Source organism: Dromaius novaehollandiae, chromosome 28, assembly GCF_036370855.1.
Source record: "Dromaius novaehollandiae isolate bDroNov1 chromosome 28, bDroNov1.hap1, whole genome shotgun sequence".
Taxonomy (NCBI): domain Eukaryota; kingdom Metazoa; phylum Chordata; class Aves; order Casuariiformes; family Dromaiidae; genus Dromaius; species Dromaius novaehollandiae.
The window spans coordinates 77,536-92,491 of record NC_088125.1 but is presented as its reverse complement, the minus strand read 5'-3'; positions in this window follow the sequence as shown (position 1 = coordinate 92,491).

The window sequence follows — 14,956 nt, the reverse complement described above, 5'->3', positions numbered from 1 at the left end:
ACAGTATCCCATGAAGTTAGAGGCCCATGTTGGACTGGAGCCTATAATTAATAATTTCTTAAAGTATGGATTGCTGCGAGAATGTCAGTCCGAGTACAATACTCCAATCCTGCCTGTTAAAAAAACACATTCACAAGAATACCATCTAGTACAGGATTTGCAAGCTATTAACCAGATAGTGACTGATGTGCACCCAGTGGTACCCAATCCATACACTTTGTTAACAACGATAAATGATTCCAATGTCTATTTTACAGTATTGGACTTAAAAGATGCTTTCTTCTGTATTCCTTTGGAGGAACAAAGTCAACAATTATTTGCCTTTGAGTGGGAAAGTCCTACAAGGAGACGCAAAATGCAGTTGTGCTGGACAGTACTCCCGCAAGGATTCAAGAACAGCCCTACAATTTTTGGTAATGTACTTGCAAAAGAATTAGAATTATGGCAAGATAAGAAAGAGACCACTACCTTATTACAGTATGTGGACGATATCTTACTGGGGGCAGACACTATTGAAGCAAGTAGAGAAAAAACCATCAGTTTATTAAATTTGGGGGGAACAGCGGGATACAGGGTGTCTCGGAAAAAAGTACAGATCATGAAGGAAAGCGTAATCTATCTAGGATTTGAAATATCCCAGGGGGAAAGAAAATTAGGAATCGAAAGGAAAGAAGCGATTTGTCAGATCGCCCCCCCAAAATCAAAAAGAGAACTCAGGGGATTTTTAGGAATGGCTGGGTGATGTCGCCTGTGGATACCTAATTTTGGATTAATGGCAAAGCCTTTATATGAAGCTGTTAAGGGGCCGGGAGACTTGCTGGAGTGGACTCCAGAATGCTGAAAAGGATTTGATGAAATCAAGATTGCTGTCATGAGTGCTCCTGCATTAGGACTTCCAAACCTAACACAGCCATTTGAGCTTTACGTACATGAGAGAGGGCACCAGGCTTTGGGAGTGCTTGTACAGACTTTAGGAAATTGGAAAAGACCTGTGGCTTACTTTTCAAGACAGCTGGATAAAGTGAGTGCAGGGTGGCCAGGATGCCTCAGAGCAGTTGCAGCTGCTGTGCTGTTAATACAAGAGGCACGAAAATTGACGTTGGGACAAAAGGTGACTGTTTACGTGCCACATGCTGTTGCAGCAGTTTTAGAACAAAAAGGGCATCACTGGTTATCCCCGAGTAGGATGGTGCAGTACCAGGCAGTGATACTTGAGCAAGAAGATGTAACCATGAAGGTGTCTAATACCCTTAATCCGGCATCTTTATTACCACTTCATGAAGAGGGGAGGTTGGCTCATGACTGTCTGCAAACTATTGAGTGAGTATATTCCAGCCATTCAGATTTGAGAGATATTCCGTTGCAGAATCCAGACTGGGAATTATTTACCGATGGGAGCAGTTTTATAGTAAAGGGAGAAAGAAGGGCTGGATACGCTGTTGTCACTTTGGAAGGAGAAATCGAAGCAAGATCGCTACCAGCAAATACATCCGCCCAGAAAGCAGAACTGATTGCTTTAACCCGGGCTCTGGAATTATCAGAGGGAAAACGGACTAATGTGTTTACAGATTCCAAATACGCCTTTGGGGTTATACATGCCGATGGCGCAATTTGGAAAGAAAGAGGATTGCTATCTTCTCAAGGGAATCCTATAAAATACAGTAAGGAGATTATGGAACTACTCGAAGCAGTTAATAAACCCAAAGAAATAGCAGTAATGCATTGCAAAGCGCACCAGTCCGGACAGACTGACATAGTTAAAGGGAACAAAAGGGCCGATGAGGCTGCAAAAAGGGCAGCATTATCCGTGTCGGTGGCAGCCTTAGTTCCAGAAAGAATGCTAAAAATGGAAATTCCAGTATATACTGAAAAAGAAAATAAATTAGCAGAAATACTGAAATGCATAAAAACTCCCGAAGGATGGTGGGTGACATCTACTGGACAATGTGTGGTAACTTTGCCGATAATGAAGAAGCTGATGAAGCAAATACATGATAGCACCCACATGGGAGACGAGTCACTGGTTGAAACAGTTAAAAGATTTGCTGTGGGAGTCAGTATGCTAATAATTGCAAAGGGTATTACACAAAAATGTGAAATCTGTCTTAGAAATAATCCCAAGAGTCAGAAGAAGCCCCCCCCCAGGGGAAGTAAAAAGGGGCTTCATGCCTGGGGATTACTGGCAAATTGATTTTTCTGAATTACCAAAATGTAATGGATATAAATATTTGTTGGTAATTGTTGACACCTTTTCAGGATGGCCTGAGGCTTTCCCGTGTCGTACCAATAAAGCCAGGGAAGTAGTAAAAATGTTATTAAAAGAAATTATACCAAGATTTGGGGTACCAGAAGGGTTTTCTTCAGATAGGGGACCTCATTTTATAGCAGAAATAGTACAGGAGACCTCAAAAATGCTACAAATTAAATGGGACTTACATACCCCCTGGAGGCCACAATCCAGTGGAAAAGTGGAAAGAATGAATCAAACAATTAAGAGACAGGTAGGAAAATTGTGTCAGGAGACTCAGATGAAATGGACTGATGTTTTACCTCTGGCATTATTAAGAATCAGAATAACCCCAAGGGTTAGGCAGAAAGTTAGTCCATTTGAGATTCTGTATGGTAAACCTTACACTGTAAATCTAACTGGAAATGAAATTCAAATGCACATTAAGGGCGATCAAATTTTAAGTGATTATCTCTTGTCTATGGCAAAGGTTCTTACTTCTCTCCGTAGGTACATCCAGTTAAGATCTCCTGTACTTTTAGATTCACCTGTACATTCATTCCAGCTTGGAGATCAAGTGTATCTTCGGACCTGGAAGGATGAGCCATTGGTAGAAAAGTGGAGAGGACCGTATCTTGTACTGCTAACAACAAATACTGCTGTGAAACTGCAGGGAATTGATTCCTGGACCCACTACATCCGAGTGAAAGCAGTACCTCGAGAGACGTGGAAAGCTGAACAAGTTCATCCTTTCAAGTTAAAAATATATAAAGATATATGAGTTGTATTGGAAGCGAATTGGTTTTAAATTTAGATTGTATTCAGGGAAGAATTGCTTTAATCTGTTTGTTAGGAATAGGGTTAATATTGTTGTTAGGGTCTCTGTGTAAAAATGATGTTCTCCTTAATAACCAGGGGAGAAATGTGGTGGTTAGCTTTTCTAGGTTACCTGAGCCAAACAATTAAAGGGAATCAGGAAGGATTTTGGAGTCACAATCTCCATTTGGAAGTAATTTCGAAATCTATGAAGATAGTTAACCAGAGGGATTGCTGGGTGTGTCCCCACTTCCCTGAACATTCCAACAAGGGCTTCCCCCTAATTGGAGTGTGTAGGGAACGGCGATCGGAAGATCTCGCGATGGCACGGAAAGAGGAAGGAAGAGGAAGGATATGACGTAGAGATAGCAGTATGCTTGTAGGTATATAAGCAAATACATGCGTACAATAAACGCCATTTGCAGCATCCTCATATTGGTGTCAGTGCTCATTGGCCCGGAGGCTGGGGGAGCCTCCGTGCCGTCTCAGGCGAACGGGAGAGTGTCGCATCAGAAGGCGACAAGTGGTGACCCCGACGTGATAGCTGAGACGGCGGACCGCAGGCGGTCGAGAGGATCCGGATCATGGACGCGGTAGTTAAGGTTATACGCGTGGGTGCCCGGGAATGGGGGCTCTCTATGAGAGCGAATGCAGTTGCGAACTGCATCGGGCGGCTCCTGAAAGATGGAGCGATAGTTAGACCAGGGGACATTTTTTCCCCTTCTAACTGGGAGAAGTGCACTCGTGCACTTGCTCAGAGAGCTATGGCCACTAAGAAGGCCGCAGAGCTTAAGACGTGGGGAGATATAACGATCATTTTAGAAAGGACTAGGGAGGAGCTTGAGACCTGGCAGGCTGCCCGCGCGGCGCTACACATGTCCGCGGAAATGGCAACACAGACAGCAGCAAACGCAGAGGAGCGAACGGAGGCGATAGAGGGAGAGGCGATAGTAGGGGATGAAGTGAAAACGGAGAGTGTGGAAACAGACATAAAGGAGGAGGCGGTTAATCAAGATCCAGAGCAGGGAGAGGGGGAGGCAAAAACTCCAGAGGCTTACCCAATAACGCCCTCTTCTCCGCCTCCGCCGCGGTATCCGTGGAAAGAAATGAGGGCGATGGAAGGGGGAGAACTAGGAGAACCAGGAGACCTTTGTGGAGACCGAGATATGAAAAAGCCAGAGGCGGGTAGAGGAAAAGAAAGCAAGGTGAAAGTGAAGGAGGCAGAAGAAAAGGAAAGACTGCTTATAGTGGATGATCCCCGAGACTGGCTACCGGGGGCCATGATTCGGGTGCAGTGGGAGGACGAAAGAAAAGAAGCAGGGGAAAGACCAGAAGCAGGGGAAAAACCGAGGGTCCCGCACCCGGGAAAAAATGGCGCTGGCCGAGAGAGGAGTGGGCGTCGACCAGCATTGCGGAAGGAGGAGACTGAAGACTCAGGTGCAGCAACTAGGGCGGAGTTCCCCCGCCGCAGTCAGAGGCGAAGGAGAAAAAAAAAAAAAAAAAAAAAAAAAAAAAAAAAAAAAAAAAAAAAAAGGAGGAGGAAAGTCACAAGAGATATGGAGCAGATGTTTATGCTGCTTACAGCTCTGGAAGAAGAAGCAGCTAAACAAAGAGGGCTATTAGAGGCAACAGCTAAACAAAGAGGGCTATCAGAGGCAATAGCTAAACAAAGAGGGCTATTAGAGGCAACAGCTAAACAAAGAGGGCCATCAGAGGCAGCAGCTAAACAAAGAGGGCCATCAGAGACAGCAGGTTTCACCCAAGCGGGAGGGGGAAAAGAAATTCCCCTAACAGACTGGAAACTGATAGCGACGGAATGTGCCCTGAGTGGCCTCAAGTTTCGTGCGCCAATAGGGGCCTTCCCAGTACGAGTTGCCCCGGGGGGGGGGGCAGTGGAATGGATGCCCCTCGACCCAAAGACGGTACAACAGCTATTGAAAGCAGTGCAAGAACAGGGCCTGCGACACCCGGTGACACAGACGTTGCTGGACGCTGCACACGCGGGAGGCCTAATACCGTGGGATTGTCGCGCCCTCGCGCGACTGGTTTTATCACCCACGATGGTCCTTATGTGGAAAGAAGCGTGGACCTCGCGCTTGCAGCAGGCGTTGATGGCCGCACAGGCAGACCCGCAGAACCCACTGGGCCAATCCACCCTACCGCGGTTAAGAGGAAATGATGCGGCCATGGCTACACCCCAGCAGCAGGCAGCGGGCCTGACACCTCGGGAGATACTGGTGACAACAGAAGCATCTCGAAAGGCCTTTGATGATATTGGGCCACTGGTGCAGCAGGCAGAGCCATGGACGACTGTGAAGCAGAGAGTGGGAGAGCCGTTTGACAAGTTTTGTGACAGGCTACAGGCAGCAGTAGAACTTGCATCTTTACCAGACGCTGCAAAAGGAGTGGTGATGTTGGAATGTATCAAACAACAGGGTTGCCACTACCATCAGCAATACCAAAGAATTGGCCAGTGGTGGTGATGGATATCCAAGATTGCTTTTTCTCTATACCATTAGCCCTTCAGGACAAAGCTCGATTTGCCTTCACACTGCCCTCAGAGAATCTGCAGGAGCCAGCAGCGCGATATCAATGGACAGTCCTCCCGCAGGGCATAAAAATTTCACCTACGATTTGTCAGGCGGCAGTAGCTAAGGTATTGCAGCCGGTAAGAGCGCAGTTCCCGCGCGCGCTTATCATCCATTACATGGACGACCTCCTAATAGCTGCAGAGACCCAGCAAGAAACCGATCAGGCAGAACAGGCAGTAATTAACTGCCTAAATGAAGCGGGATTGTACGTCCAGAAAGCGAAGACGCAAAGGGGAGAATCTGTCGACTATCTGGGAACCACCATCCTCCCCAGAGCTGTGGTCCCACAGCCGATAAAGCTCAATAAAGAGATACGAACGTTGCATGATGTACAGCAATTGGTTGGAGCTCTCCAATGGCTGCGAGGGCTGATAGGTATTCCCAAGGAGTGGATGGAGCCACTGTTCGAGTTGCTCAAGGGCCACAAACCATGGGAACCGAGGCAGATGACACCGAACGCGTTAGAAGCCCTCCGAAAAATAGAAGATCTCATGGCAAAGGGCGGAGTAACGAGATACGACCCAGCCAGACCAATCAATCTGTACGTGGCAGTTACAAGAACAGGAGCCATAGGCGTTCTAGGACAAGGGACACCGGAGCGTCCGGAAGTCGTATGGTGGATAGTGTCGAACCAAATAAGTACGGCATACGTCACAATCGTAACAGCGTTGGCACAGATGATACAGAAGGGACGAACCGCCACCGTTCGGCACTTCGCGAAGGAGCCTGAGTCCATTTACCTGCCGGTAAAAAGGAGTCAATGGGACAGCGTGGTCCAGAAACAAGATAGTATAGCAATAGCTTTAGAAGGATTCCCAGGAACAATCAGATTATCACCTGTGCTGGAGATGTATACACACCTCACCGTCCTTCGGCCCCATCTGAAAGCCCGAGTGCTACAGCGACCTGCACCAGGGCGCACAGTGTTCACCGACGCGTCATCGGTGACCAGGGCAGCGGTTGTTGTGTGGCAAGATCAAAAGGCCCAATGGCACCGAGTGAAGATCAGCGAGCCGGACAGTAGCGTACAGCATCTAGAGGCCCGAGCTGTGGCGCAGGCATTGCAAATGTGGCCAGAAGAGCATTTGAATGTAGTGACAGACTCCATGTTCGTCTTTAAATTGTTACACAACATGTCGTATCCTGGATGGGCCGGATCGCCCATTGCGCTAATGCTAGAAGAAGCCCTACAACAACGGCGGGCCACTGCCTCTGTTATTCATGTTCGGAGTCATGAGGCAATCCAAGGAGTGTACCAAGAAGGCAACAATAAAGCCGATCAAGCGGCCAAAGGTGTGTGGACAGTCGCAGAAGCAAGGCAGGTGCACGACCTTCTCCATGTTGGTGCAAAAGCACTGGCAAAAAGCTGCAACATCCCCCTCACCACGGCTCGTGAAGTGGTTGCGGCTTGCCCGTATTGCCAAAAAACCCCCCTGTGGGGCGCCGGCATCAACCCCAGGGGGCTGAAAGGAAACCAAATATGGCAAACGGACTTCACAATGTGCCAGCGACTTCGACCACGGCCCTGGCTGGCTGTCACAGTAGACACACACAGCGGTATCATCGTTGCGACCCAACATAAACGAGTCACAGCGCGGGCGGCACAGTTGCATTGGCACACGGCAATGGCCTGGCTGGGTGCCCCAGAAACTATTAAAACAGACAACGGCACGTGTTTCACAGCGCAAAGCACGAGAGAATGGGCCGTACGGTGGGGAATTAAGCTAGTGCACGGTATTGCCTATAATAGCACAGGTCAAGCCATTGTCGAGCGAGCAAACCGCACTTTAAAGCAAAGGATTGAGATTCTTGGGGAGGGGGAAGGATATACACAAAGAATCCCCGCGCACAAACAATCAGAAATAATTATGCGCGCCTTATTCGGTCTGAATCAGTTCATCAGGGGGGAGGAGAACAAGACGCCAGCAGAAAAGCATTGGGTGGTCCGAGCGATGCACGAGGGACCAGACGTAAAGGTTCGAATCCCGGAAAAAGGGGAATGGGAAGAGGGGTGGCAGCTGGTAACCCAAGGACGAGGGTATGCAGCGGTCAGGCAGGGAGAAATGGTAAGATGGGTCCCTATGAAGTGGGTACGCCCAGACCTCAGGGCAAGGACAAGACAGGAAGCAGAGAGTCAGGTGAATTAATGAATGTCTGAGTTTTATTGCAGGGGAGGACCACCCTGAAAAGCCGATGATCCCTTCTAGCAGCAAAGACAGCAGACAGGAGAAGAAGAACAGATGAGAAAAGGCGCGTGAAACTACAAGAAGAACGCGTAACCAGAAAACCCGAGAAGATGGCAGGGGGAGCAACCCAAGTAGCTCTCCTCGTAGCGATGCTGGGACTGGGACTCCAAGGGGTGAAAGGCGAACCAATGTTAGTGAAATGGGGTAGTAACAATCTATGACTCACCTGGCAAACCGGACAGGAAATAAGCAATTTTGCCTGACGTTGGTGGGTGCGGGGCAGCCCTTTTAAGACATGCTTAATAGGGGTCCCATTGAATTTGACTGTAGACCTACCAAAGCTGAGAGAGCATTGACACGCTGAATGCGTCATTGCCCTGGGACCCGCAAGAGCTTGACCTTCTGGGTTCAGTAGTGGTAATTGGCTTGGGCTAGGACCATGGGCCAGGCAATTACTAATAGAAGAGTTGCACCTGCTACTGATGCTCGTGCTAGGTATATTAGTATGTAGACTAGTGTTTAGATGCTTGGTAAGACAACTGCTAGAAAAGGGGTGGTCCCACCCACACCCACACTATGAACGCTTAACCCGCGACACGGCAATTTAAAGCAAATAGCATAGTCAAAGCATGGGGAGGGGGAGATGTAGGGAACGGCGATCGGAAGATCTCGCGATGGCACGGAAAGAGGAAGGAAGAGGAAGGATATGACGTAGAGATAGCAGTATGCTTGTAGGTATATAAGCAAATACATGCGTACAATAAACGCCATTTGCAGCATCCTCATATTGGTGTCAGTGCTCATTGGCCCGGAGGCTGGGGGAGCCTCCGTGCCGTCTCAGGCGAACGGGAGAGTGTCGCATCAGAAGGCGACAGGAGTGCCTCTTAATTTTTCCTTTCTGGAATTTATGAAACAGATAAGAAATGATAGTGATCAAACGAAATATGATGAAACAACCGAACAGGAATGGGAAGTCCAGAGTGTGACAGGAGATTATTATCAATGTATCCGAAGATGTAATAATAGTAATAGATGGTGGGAGAAAACTGTACCTTATGGAAAACAGCCGATCAACTGTACTGGAGCCATTAAGGCAGGGAGTTATGAAGATTGCTCTCGGATCCCTGCAATAGGTTATAAGTGGCCAAGTAAGGAACTAAATGGGTGGCGTGTTCCGAAAGGTAGTGGATGGTATTGGTTGTGTGGGAACAAGGAAGGAAAGTGCTACCTCCTAATTGGTCAGGGACGTGTACTTTAGGGGCAATAATCCCTTATGTTACTATAAGAAAAGAATTGAGTAATAAATATCAAAAATCCTGGCTAAGAACATTCATGAGGAGACAAAAGAGGGTCAATAATCCTTTAATAGAGCGACCTACTAGGTTTCAGTCATTCGTAAAGTGGCTGTTTCCACAATTGGGAGTGAGTGAACTTGAAAAAGCAATAGTAAATATTTCAGCAGTTATTGAAAAAATAGGGAACAAAACCTCTGATGCCATTGCAGCTTTACAAGAGGAGGTTTCAGAAACTGCTAAAATAAGTACCCAAAACAGGATGGCTCTAGATATGTTATTGGCATCTCAGGGAGGAGTATGTACAGTAATAAATACTAGTTGCTGTGTATATGTGGATCAAAGCGGGAGAATTTCTACCGATCTAAATGAAATCTGGAAGCAGACTGAAATCTTACATGGGGTTCAGAAAGATGATACTTCTTTCGGATTTGAAGAAACATGGAAATGGTTGACTTCCTGGTTCCCTGATGTGAGCTCATGGGTTAAAAAATGTTTAACAATTTTGGGAATGGTGCTAGTAGTTTTTGTATGCGTTTATGTAGTGATTCAATGCATTTCTAAGTGTTTTACAAAATTAATATGGGAAAGATTTTTAAAAGAGTGAGACTAATATGAAAATGATCATGTAAGTCTCAAAGGGGGGAATTGTTACAAGACAACCCTGAGAAGCTCAGAAAGAATGTTTGAAGTAGGTAGATTTGGATAACTTCTATCTTAGATAGAATTTGCTTAGCATGAGTAGCCGCACACTTGCTTAGCATGAGTAGCTAAATTTGCTGAAGCCTTAGGCCGCGCTCCTAGTTCGGTAAGAAAGGGCCTCAGAGCTGGTGCAGGCTGGAAAGATAAGGGAGTTACAAGCAGTCTGCAAGTCTGCATTCCTGTGCCCCACTCTCCGAAAGGGAGGATGTCAAGGCTGAGAAATAAGGCCTGTCTGGGCGCCAGGACCTTGGGAAGCAAAGCCTCCTCTCACTGTTGAAACAGTGCTGATTAAGGGGTCTGGATTATGTCCTCTTCCTCAGGACCTTGGGAGATAACACCTACTGACCTAGCTGGGGCAGTGTTAATTGATCAGGACCTTGAGGAGAAGGGGTGGGATCCAGGGAATGAAGAAATCACTAACCAATCAGTGTAAAAGGGAAAGTCGTATATCTGGCAATTTGTGTGTATAAATGCTACTTGAAAAGTTGGGGGGGTGCGCTTGATTTGTGGGAAACCACCGAGCACCCAGGCTTGCGCAACTCTGAAATAAATAAACAAATGTCTCTCCTGAGTGTGTAATTATTGGCTTATTGCACACCGGGCAACGAATCCGCTTTTCGGACAACAGCGCTATTATGCTAAGCATCCTCCCTTTTATGACAGAACAAAAGAGGAAGCCACGGCATGTTTTGCATGCCACATGTGACCCCCACATGAATCTGTTTTCTCATGGAGAGGCTCTAGGATTGTTACGGAGCCCAACTGGTGTCCCGGGGTGGTAACCCCTAATTATAAACAAGTAGAACATGTCGCCTGTGCTTTAGCCCAAGGACTAAATTGGACATCTAAAGCCATCGCCTCTTGAAACAAATACGACAAAGCACTTTGCAAAATCCATTAGTAATTGACTACCTTCTGCTCCAACATAACCATGGATGCCATGATTTTGCTGGCATGTGCTGCTTCAACATTCCTGATGAATCAGCATCTATTGAAACTAACATCAACCATCTGCAAGATATTATTCAACACATTTGCCAAAATGATGGCGATGCATGGCTAGCCAACTGGTTCAGTTCTCTAACCGGGTGCTTAGGCCACCTCATCCAAGGAGGGCTTCTGTTTCTTTTTGGCCTTGGTTTATGTTATGTTATAGCATCATTTCTCTGTAAAATCCCTTGTCCACACCCATGACACCCTCATAAAGATTGGGACAGCCTGTGACTAGCACCTCATTGCGGGGGTGGAATGTAGGGAGTAATGCGGAAGAATGTCGAGGAGGCAGGCGATGGGAACTAGCCAGACTGTCCCAGGAGGAAAAAGAAGCAGTGTAATGTGTCTTGCACATCTTATCTGTTCCAACCCCTAGCTTGACATGCTTTAGCAGTTATAATATCACACGACCATTTCATGAGCATAATGTAATTCTGCTTATTGTGCATGTGCCTGTTGCATAAAAGCCTATTAGTTCCCCCTCCCCGGGTTCCTCGCCATGGACAAACACTCAGCAGTGCCAGGAATTCTCCTGTCTTCTTATTGCCTCCAGGGGCGACAACACTGGGGAAGGCCCGCATAGACACAGAAGTAGTAAAGGCCTTCTAAGGATCCTTGTGTGCATTGCATTTGTGTATCCGCCCCTGCCTGGGGCTAGGGCGATGACCCCGCCTTGCACCCACACCCACCATTACCTACAGCTGTAGGCACAATCTCTGATTCACACTGCCCAAGGATTGTCCTCACCTTTGACTCCCTTCTGCAGCAAATCCTCAAACAAAAGAGCAGTTTGCAGCGCACGCTAGGGCACGGAGTCCCGTGGGAAAGGTTAACTCGGAGGTATCAACTGCAGGTGGGAGTAGTGGGCTGCCCGGAGATCTTGTCCCCTCATGGGGAACCCATACTGGGTAAGCAGTGTCACCTCTAGTGCCTCATGCTACCCAAGCTATCACACTGCGGCCTTGGCTCCAATGTCCTACCAATGAGCACAGAAGGAGAAGGCACAAACCCCTGCCTGGAAGCAGCTGTTTCATTACCTTTCTTGCCACTGCTGCGTCAGCTTTTCCCCTCTCCTGTTCCTGGGTGGGCTTCACAGGTGCCACAGGCCTCTAGGTGGTATTCTAGGTGCAGTCTCAAGCTTGTACCTGGAAACAGCAACAACACATCAGTCTGAAGAGAGGGCACCAAAGTGTCCTTTGCATCTCACGTCAATAATGGGGACACAGGGTCACATGGGAGCTACTGTGAAGTCCATCCTTGCCCAAAGCAGAATATGCGGAACATGCCAGATGCTGGAGGACTGTATGAGGCAGCTGAATGCCATAATGAAGACCTCCAGTGCTTGGAGGGGCATTCGCTTCCTCATCAGCCTGTGCCAGGGCTTCCCTGTCCTTCCTGTGAGAAAGCTCATTTTGATGTAAATCCTCTGCACTGCTGTTGGAGACCAGCTCCCATCTCCCGTGGGAGCCAGGGGCTAAGAAGCAAACATACTCACTCTGGAAAGACAATGGCATCACCAGAAAGGGTCTGAGAAGCAGCAGTTTTGCTGCCTGAGAGGACTGAATCCCTCGTCTCTGGCATCTGCAAAGGGGAGAGAAACATGTGAGATGATGCCAAGAAAATTATCTTGTTGCTCGCAAGAGCAGCAAACACTTCCAATGCTCAGAAATGCTGCCTCTCTGAAATGCTGAAACAAAGAACTCTGTTCCTCACAGCAGCCCCTCAGTTAGCAGCTGGAGGGGAATACATGAGAAAGCGTAATAACCCTGTCAGGCTTTTTGCAAGGCCGAGAAGCCAGGGACTCAGCCCGGAGACCAGGTGCTTCCTAATGCAGCAGTTGATGGAGGTAAGTACAAGAGAAGGCATTTCACTAGCTGGGCGTGCTGCTTGCTGCATTTTTCCTGCTGCCTTGAGTTGATGCCTTCTGAGGTGAGAACAAAGGCCTCACGTGTGGGCTTAACCCCACAGTCTCTCCTAACGTTCAGACGGGTGCCTCAGCAGCATGGAAGAAGAGAGTGACACAGCCCTTCCTTTCCTTTTGCACAGCAGCTAACAACTGTGAGGGACAACCCTCTGGTGTGTGTTCCAGGGGCAGTTGAGGGTCCTGCTCTGGGACCCACTGGAACAAAGGCTGGAGAAAAGGCCCTGGCCCACACAACAGCCTGGAAAGACACCACGCACTTAGACAGAAGGAAGAGACAGAGCTGCGAACCAGGGCTGGCCTACAGCCGCCTTGCATCTCTGGCTTAGCCCTTGAGGAGCTTAGCTCAGACTGCTTTCACATCTCACTTGCCCCTGAAAGCTCAGGCCGAAGGACACGCTTGCACTAGAGACCTGGCAAAGGGCATTGGACTGGAATGATTCTCTCTGTGACACCAGTGGCCATTCTCTCAGTGTGGCCACCACTAGCAGCATGTGGGTGCATACATCAGGAAAAGCCTGTCTTTGTGCTGCTGTGGCTCCCAGGGCACTGGGAAGAGCTGGTCAGCACAACTAGACCAACACGGTGACAGCAGCAAAAGGGGTGTGCTCCAATCTGGGCTTTGGTCTGCCTGTTCTTCGGCTTCCAGTCATGGATTCAAATATGATCCTAAAACAGAAAGGCACTGAACGCTGCTTTTCTGGAAGAAGGGAAGTCTCAGGGCAAAACACACAATAGGTGTGATCTTTTCTTTGAAATTTTCCATGAGCACATGGGAAGGGGATCCTGGGCTGCAGGGAACTTTGGGTTGACCCACTACAGAAATTCCCAGGGTCTTCTATGTCCCCGAGTCCCCTGAATGCTAGAGAAGAACAGTCCAGGGAGGTGGCATTGCTCTAGGCCAGGACTGTCCCTGTGACCGGAGAGGTCCTGGCAGGCCAATAGAAATGCATCCGCTTGTACTTTGCTAGGATTTCAAAAGAACAAGAGGTAGAACTGGAGAAATGGAAAACTTACCCCAAGAAGAGCTTCTGCCAGCTGTTCAGTCCCATTCGGCTTTTGCAGGATGCAGCTCTGCAGGTCTCGGGCTGCAGAAAAAGCCTGGGATCTCTCCGTGAGGCTGGGGATGACAGTCATCTTTTCTGCAGAAGATGTGCTGCTGTTGATGAGGTCGCCAGATAAAGGAGTTAGGGAGGAGGAAGTAAGCAGAGGAGGAAGTAAGCAGACCGTGTGGCATCCAACAAGATGAGCGAGAGGTAGATAGGATATTCTCAGAGACCCTACAGCTTCAAGAATCTCAACCCTCCCATAGTAGTGGAGGTGCAGGCGGGCTCCGTGCCATGTGGAACACTAAGTCGTAACTCTGTAGAAGATGAAGGCTGGATCATTCAGTATATTCCAGGTTGGGAGAGATTTAGCTATGCCACATCACATGAATACAAGGAAGAAGGAAAACACAAGGACTGCACTACAGCCCTTTGGTTCTTTCAGGCCACCCACAGCACCCTCAGAAGTGCAAAGCAACCATCCCTGCTTTTGCCACCAGAGGCCTGTCCCTGAGAGGAGCCAGACTAATGTTGCCATCACAGAGATGGAATCCTTTGAAAAGAAAGGCCAGCTCCAAACACAGCTCTCAGCTCCTGCTGCCCCACAGGCCTCACCCATGTGCACTACATCTGCAGTGCTGGCAGCGCTGACCAGCAATCACAGTAAAGCTGGCCTCCAATGGGTTCTCAGGCACACTCTGGTCCCCATCTCTCTTTCAAAGCTCTCTACATCTGGCTCACTTCTAACCAGAAGGAGAATGCAAGAGGCAGCATGAATGCTGGTGTTTGCCTTGACAAGGTCTGGTGTGGCAAGAAACATGGACCAAAGCTTTTCACTAGATCTGAGCAGAAGAGGAATCCCCAGGACATTGGGCATGTAGCCAGCTCTTAAGGCAAGTCAGACAGAGAAGTATAATTGCATTGTGCACTATGATGTCATGATAATAATAATAATAATAAAAGGTTGAAGCTGTTTTCAGGACCCAGTGGAGGAATTCTAAATTTCTACCAGTCACATCTGAACAGCACTTGTGCACATCCCAAAGATATCCCAAGGGGAAGCCAAAGTAGCAGCCTGTCTTCCTACCAGGAACACAGGCCTTATCATCGGTGAGGCCGTGAACCTCTGCAATAGGCATTGAAAGATGGAACACGGGTCTGTGAACAGTCAGAAGACCACGC